We start from the raw sequence: 7782 nt of genomic DNA, 5'->3' as shown, positions 1-7782 counted from the left end.
AACATCAATTCTTAAAAAACTCTCAGCAAAGTGGGTACAGAGGGAATATACTTCAAAATAATAAAGACCGTATATAACAAGCCCACAGCTAACATCATATTTAGTGTTGAAAATGGAAAATTCTTCCTCTAAGATCAGGAACAAGACACAGATATCCACTCTCACCACTTTTATTCACGATGGTATTGGCAGTTCTAGCCAGAGTGATTATGAAAGAAAAAGAAATAAAAGACAACCAAATCAAAAAGAAAAGTAAAACTCACTATTTGCAGATGATGTGATACTATGTATAGAAAACCCTAGGAGTCTGGTTTAATATGGGGTCATAGGAAGATTCTGAACTCATCTCCCCCCATGGACACACCAAATCGAGAACGACATATGCAATAATTTCCTCTGGAAAAAAAAAAAAATTGGCTGAGCAACTCCTTTATAATGGGTAAGTGAGAAAGAGACCACCACATCAAGTCATGCTGAGAGGCTGAGACACAACCTTATCATAAATCCCACCCAGTGATCCACAATTGGAAGGGAACTCAAAACCTGGAGCTTCTCCTTGAGGAGCAAAGGTTTTGAACCCCATATCAGGTACCACCTCAACTTTTAAAACCTGTACTTGAGAGATGAGCTCCTGAAACATCTCTCTTTGGTAATGGACAGGGTTTGCGTCTATGAGACCTACAAGACTAAGAAATTAAGCCTTGTGAACTAAGAAACTGCTCTTAAAGGGTTCACGTACTCAGACTCACCCACCCCCAGGGCCCCGCAAAAAAGCAGCTACTTGAGATGCCAAGACTTTATGTGAAAGAGGCTCATTAGCTATTCTTAGAGTGTTGGACCGAGGAGCAGGCATCTGGTCTGGTACACAACTAGGGGGCTGCCAGAGTGCTCTCCAGAAATGGAGGCTGGCAGGTCCCATGTTTGTGCTTTCCCTCTGCCTTGCTCCAGACAGTGGGCATCAGTTTTTAAAAACTCTAGGACTTTTTTTTCTCCTGGTGGGAGCCATCTTCATGCTCCCCATCTGCTTCGTTCCAGCTGGCAGAAGCCATCTTCACATTCTCCCTCTGTGGCATTTCGGAGGGCCAGTATCGCCCAGAGGAAAGTTTTACACATGTCTGGTGCCCTGGTTTTAACATCTGGTGCCTCAAATTTTGCAACCTCTACACAGGGAACACGCCTTAATCCCTGGCTCTGAAGGCTGGGGAGCTTGCGTTCCTGGGTCTCATGTGACTATAACAAATGTTGAGATGGTTCTTGGCAGACCACCAACGCCAGGGCACTGCACAGACAGCAGACTGAAACACACCCCAGTCTTTCTGAGAAAAAGGACTATTTGCTCGTACAGAGCTTTGGCCTGAGGGACAAGCTTCTGGTCTGGCACACATCTGGAAGCCTGCAGAGATGCTCTTAGGGAATGGAGGCCAGTGGACACCATCTTTGCACTCCCTCCAGCTTGCCAGTATCTCCCAGGAAAGAGCTTACACCCTTGCCCAGTGCCCTAATATTTGTGGCTGCTACCAGAGGACACCTTTATATTGCCTGGCTCTTGTGGCCAAAGGGCTTATGCTCACAGATCCCACAGGACTGTAATCAATGGGGAAAGAATTCTTAAACATTATTCACCCCAGGACACATCAAGAGGCAACAGACCCAGGAACATAGACTTTCTGTGAAACAGACCTATTTAGCTTGTCATCAGAGCTGCAGCCTGAGGGGCAGGCTTCTAATTAAACACATATCTACAGGCTGACTGTAAACCTTTTCTGAGACCACAGAGGGCAGGCACTATATTTGCATGCTCCCTCTGCCATGCTCCAGAGCACTAGTATCTCTCAGAGGGGAGCACTTACATGCATTTGGTTCCCAGGTATTGTGGCTGCTGCCTGGGATACGCCCCTTGATCACCTGGCTCTGGTGGCCAAGAAGGTTTCCATTCCAGGTTCCTATAGGACTATAACAATTGGGAAAAGTTCCTGGCAGGCAATGACCCCTAGGACACCACACAGACATTGAACTGAAACACCTCCCCAGCCTTTCTGCAAAAGAAGCCTGTGTGCTTTTCCTAGCGCTCTGGCCCTAGGGCCAGGCTTCAGTTTCTACACACATCTTGGGGCCTACAGAACTGCTCTCAAGGAACCTAGGCCAAGGGACACCAGCTTGGCTCGCTCTCTCTCTCTCTCTCTCTCTCTCTCTCTCTCTGCCTCACTGCAGCTCCGTACTATCTCCAAAAAAGGAGCTTATATACTTACCTGTAGTCCCAATTTCTGCAACTGCTGCCCAGAGGAAACCTACAGATTTCCTGGCTCTGGTGACCAAAAGGGTTTATGTGTGTGGTTCCACAGGACTGTATATATTTGCCTATTTTAGAAGCTGTTACCTAAGGATCCAGGTTCTGTCTGAGATTCCCCCCTTTGGGGCACTTACAGATCTTGTGCTGGCTGGAAAATTACTGTTTGGCTATCGCCCATGGGAATATAACACTCTAACAATTAACTTTCTGCTTCTGTACCCTCCCACTTACACAACTGACCTGTGGGATGACAATTAGTAAAAAGAAGAAAAATAGACTTGTGTGTTCAAACAGGATGAAGAATGGGGTTTAGGGCTTAAAAACTCTGTACCTCTACATTTCGGGGCTGCTTAATTTGGGGTCTGCGTACTCCCGGCAGACCCGGCTGTCTGAATAAAGAGTGCGTTTCCTATAACTCACTGATTTCTGGTGGTCCGTGTGTCTATTGGGGGGCTGGTGGCTGCAACAATCTTAGCACACTCTCAACTACTGGGAACTACTAAAAATAAAATAGGCTGTTCGTATGACCACAAAGGTTTGAGAGACAATGAAGCGGTAGGACAGGGTTGAATGATAAGGTTTCTCTCCTACACAAGACCACTCCTTCCAGACTAGGAGAGGGGGGGGAGGTCCAAGACGATGGCAGTGTGGAAAGACACTGAACTCCCTCCCTCCTAAGACCGCATTGAATATACATCTGTACAGAGAACAATTGCTTTTGAGAGACAATGAATGGATGACTGAATAGCTTCTGAACAACAAATGAGAGAAAGTGACCGAGTAGAGAAGGCTGGGAAACCATGGGAGCTCTCCTGGAGCTGCGGGAACTCTCCGAGATCCAGTGAATGCCATTGATTATGACCCGTCCCACCTTGATAGGGTGGTCAGGAGCTCTATTTGGGTGCTTTCTTCTACCCACAGGGTCACCCAGCACATTCCCAGACACCCTGCCCGGAGCACATTCCAGGTCTGAACAAAGGGAGCCAGCAGGATCAACAGTGCATCACCGCATACGCCTGGCCTCCCTGCCCAGAGCTGCTCCAGCTCAGCAAGCCAGGATTCTAGGCGCCATTAACACCTACCTGGCTCCAACCAGCCTGCCAGAACTACTCAACGCAAACAGCTTACAAAGAGGTCACTTCTACGCAAGACTACTTTTTGTACAACAAACGAGGTGCTGGTGAGCGTCATTGTTCATGTTCCCCGTCCACCCCAATAGCTCTATCCGGACACTCTGACCTGCAGCAAAGTCACCACAGCATGTTCCTCGGCACATCATCTGAGCCCATTTTGGCTCCGAAGGGAGCAAACAGGATCAGCAAGGCAATCCTATAAGCATCTGACCTTCCTGTTCAGAGCTGCTTCAACTTGGTGGGCCAGGCCCCCAGACACCAGAGGCACCCACTCAGCTCCAACTGGCTTGCCGAGCCCACCCAACACACATAGCCTACATAAATGTTTCTTCTACACATGCCACTTTTTCAAGACTGAGAGAGAGAGCTATTTTGTCTATTTCTTATAAATAAACATAAAAAGTCAAGCAAAATGAAAAGACAGAAAAGTATCTCTCCAATGAAGGAACAAGGAAAATCTCAAGAAAAAAACCCTAAGGAAATGGAAATAAGCAATTGGCTTGATAAAGAATTTAAAGAAATAGTCATAAGGATGCTTGGCAAACTTGAGTGAAATAGAAGAACTTAAGGAGAATGTCAACAAGGTATAATAAAGAACCAAGTGGACCTAAAGAATAAAATAACTGAAATAAACACACTAGAAGAAATCAAGTATATATTAGCCAATATAGAAGAATGGATCAACCTGGATGATAGACTAATGGAAATTGACCATTCAGAACAGAAAAAAAAAAAAAAAAAAAGAATTAAAACTTAGGGTAGTTTAAAGGACCTTTAGGAAAACATCAAACATTCACAAACAGAAACTGTATTCGAAAAAATAATGGCTGAAAACTTACCTGGCCTGGAAAAGAAACAAGCATCCCAATCTAGGAAGCACAGAGAGCTCCAAACAAGATGAACCCAACGAGATAATTAAAAACACCAAGACACATTATTATTAAAATGGCAAAATTTAAAGGCAAAGAGACAATTTTGAAGGAAGCAAGAGTAAAAATCTAGTTATTCAAAGGAATTTTAAAAGGCTATCATCTGCTTTATTATCAGCAACTTTATAGGCTAGAAATGACTGGGAGGACATTTTTCGAGTGTTGGAAGAAAGGAAACTACAACCTAGAATAATTTGCCCAGTAAGTTTATCATTCAGAGTTGAAGGAGAGATAAAGTGTTTCCTGGACAAACAAAAACTAAAGGATTTCATCGACATTAAACCAGCTTCACAAAAATCTTAACAGGCCTTCTTTAAGCAGAACAAAAAAAGGCCATAATCAGAAATAAGAAATATGAAAAAGGAAAAAAATCTCAGATTAAGTCAAATAATAAACAAAGGAAATCAGACGTTTAAAAAGCTATTACAAAGGTCAAAAGACAAAAGTACCAAACTCAACTAAAATGACAATAAGTAGTTAGGAGATACACAAAACAAAAAGATCTAAAATACAACATCAAAAATATAAAATATTGAGGGAGGGAATATAAATATGTAGTTTGTTTAGAGTATAACACCTATCAGTTTAAAAATAAACTGCTATAGATATAGAATGATATACATAAACCTCATGGTAACCACAAACCAAAGCAGTACAAAAGATGTGAAGAATAAAAAGAGAGGAACCTAAACAAAACACTAACAAAACCCAGCAAATCACATGGGAAAAGATCAGAGAAGAAAGGAACAGATGAGAACTATAAAAACAATCAAAAACAAGAGACTCACTTCAAATCAAAAGATAAACAGAATAAACTGAAGGAATGGAAAAGAAATTTGTACACAAATAAAAATGAAAAGAAAGCTGGGGTATCAATACTTGTTGTAGCCGCCAGACCCTGGAAGACACACAGACCACCAGAAATCAGTGAGTTATAGGGAACACACTCTTTATTCAGCCAGCTGGGTCTGCCAGGGGTACACAGACCCCAAATTAGGCAGCGCCAGAAAGTAGAGGTACAGGGTTTTTAAGCCCCAAATGCCATTCTTCATTCTGTCTAAACACAAAGGTCTATTTTTCTTCTATTCACTACCTGTCGACCCACGGGTCAGATGTGCAAACGGGGTACAGAAGCGGAAAGCTTATTGCTAGAATGTTATGTTCCTATAGGTGATAACCTATGTTCCCATGGCGATAGCCATATTCCCATGGGCATAGCCAAGCAGTAATTTTCCTGCAAGTAATAAATTTATAGCAGTCATTTTTCAGCCATTACATACTCATCAGTAAAAATGGACTTTAAAACAAAGAATGTAAAAAAGAACAAAGGACATTAATTATATGGGGGTCAATCCAAAAGAATAAAACAATAGTAAATATCTACACACTCAACATAAGAGCACCTAACTATATAAAGCAAATATTAATTGATGTAAGGGAGAAAAACAATAACATCACAGTAAAACAATAATTTTAATACTCTGTTCATAGCAATGGATGGATTATTTAGACAGAAAATTAATAAGAAAATAATGGCCTTAAACATAACATTATGCCAGATAAACAATATATACAGAACATTTCATTCAAAAACTGCAAAATAATCATTTTTTTCAATTGCCCATGCAACATTCTCTAGGATAAATTACACATTAGGCCACAAAACAGACCCAATAAATTCAAGAAGACTGAAATCATATCAAGCATCTTTTCTGAAGACAATGGCATGAAAGTAGAAATCAAATCCAGGAAGACTAAACAACATGTTACTAAACAACCAATGAATCAAAAAGGAAATCAAGCGGTAAATCAAAAAACTACCTTGAGACAAATGAAAATAAAAACAGAACTTTTCAAAATTTATGGAAATTAGCAAAAGCAATTTTAAGAGGGAAGTTCATAGCTATAGAGGTCTACCTGAAGAAATAAGGAAAATCTGACATATACAACCTAACTTTATACCTAAAGGAACTAGAAGAAGAATAAACAAAGCCCAAAGTAAACAGAAAGAAGGAAATAATTAAAATCAGAGTGGAAATAAACAAAAAGACGAAACTCACAGATACTGGGAGAAGACTGAGGGTTGTCAGAAATGGGAGTTTGGGGGATGGGCAAAATGGGCGAAGGAGGCCCATAGGTACAATAAATCAATCCTGGGGATTAACATATAGCATGGTAACTGTGATTAACAACACTGTATATTTGAAAGACACTAAGAGTATAAATCTTGAAACTTTGCTTCACAAGAAAAAAATGTAAGTGTGTGGTGATGGATGTTATTATGGTAATGATTTTAAAATATATACATATATCAAATCATTATGTTGATTTGATAAAACTAATATAATTTTATATGTCAATTATATCTCAATTTTTAAAAACTTTCAACAAAGAGAAGTCCTCAACCTAAGATTTCACTGAGAATTCCTACAAACATATAACCAAGATCTAATATAAGTTTTCCTGGAACTTTTTCAAAACAAATTGAAGAAGAAGGAACATTTCCTCATTCTTTGAGGCCAGCATAACCCTGATACCAAATCTAGACAAAGACACCACAAGAAAAGAAAGCCATGATGAGTCCTCACGATTTGACCTGAGGAGCCCACTCTCATGACCTCGTGGTGGCGTACTGGTGACTGGCTGGACTCGGCTACATCTAATACTCCTGGATCTGTGCAAAGCAGTGAGAGATTTACTGAAAGCAGAATTGAAAGTAAATGGCAAGAAGACTTCTGGCAGCAGCATAAAAATTGTGAAAGTGAAAAAAGAATACTGTACCCTGACTAAAGTTTGAATACTACATTTTCAAGGTGAAGATGTGTGGGCACATGTTATGGCAGACTGAAAATGATCTCACTCTATGGGGGAAAAATATCTGTCTTGTTCACAGATTGACAATGCCAATAAATTGAAGTATGGTCAAAAAAAACCTTCACACTAGTATCCCTTATGAACTCTGATGCAAAATGCTCAAGAAAATACTAGCGAACAGAATTCAGCAGTGTATTGAAAGGATTATGCACCATAAGCAAGCGGGATTTATTCCTGGGAGGCAAGAATGGTTCAACATATGATAATAGATCGATGTAACATGCCACGTCAACAAATGAAGAAAAATAAACACAGAATCATCTCAGTTGATGCAGAAAAAGAATTTGACAAATTAATCACCCTTTCATAAAAACGCTCAATGAAATATGAATAGAAGGAAACTACTGCAGCATAATAAAAAGCCATATATGAAAATCTAAAGCAAACATCATACTCAATGGTGGAAGACTGCAGTTTTTCATCTAAGATCAAGACCAAGGCCAGAATGTCCACTTTTACCACTTCTATTCAACATAGTACTGGAAGTTCTAGCCAGAGCAATTAGGCTAGAAAAAAAAATAAAAGGCATCAAAATTGAGAGGGAAGAAGTAAAATT

The 7782-nt window shown here is 40.5% G+C and overlaps 1 pseudogene; it reads left to right on the top strand.

Moving 5' to 3' along the window:
* Nucleotides 1-435: 435 nt before the first annotated feature.
* On the top strand, nucleotides 436-7149 carry LOC107497872 (annotated as a pseudogene).
* Nucleotides 7150-7782: the final 633 nt, after the last annotated feature.

The sequence above is a fragment of the Rousettus aegyptiacus genome, unplaced genomic scaffold (assembly GCF_014176215.1).
Source record: "Rousettus aegyptiacus isolate mRouAeg1 unplaced genomic scaffold, mRouAeg1.p scaffold_m13_p_1, whole genome shotgun sequence".
Lineage (NCBI taxonomy): Eukaryota > Metazoa > Chordata > Mammalia > Chiroptera > Pteropodidae > Rousettus > Rousettus aegyptiacus.
The sequence above is the reverse complement of the archived record's forward strand: the minus strand, read 5'-3'. Positions and strand labels throughout refer to the sequence as shown.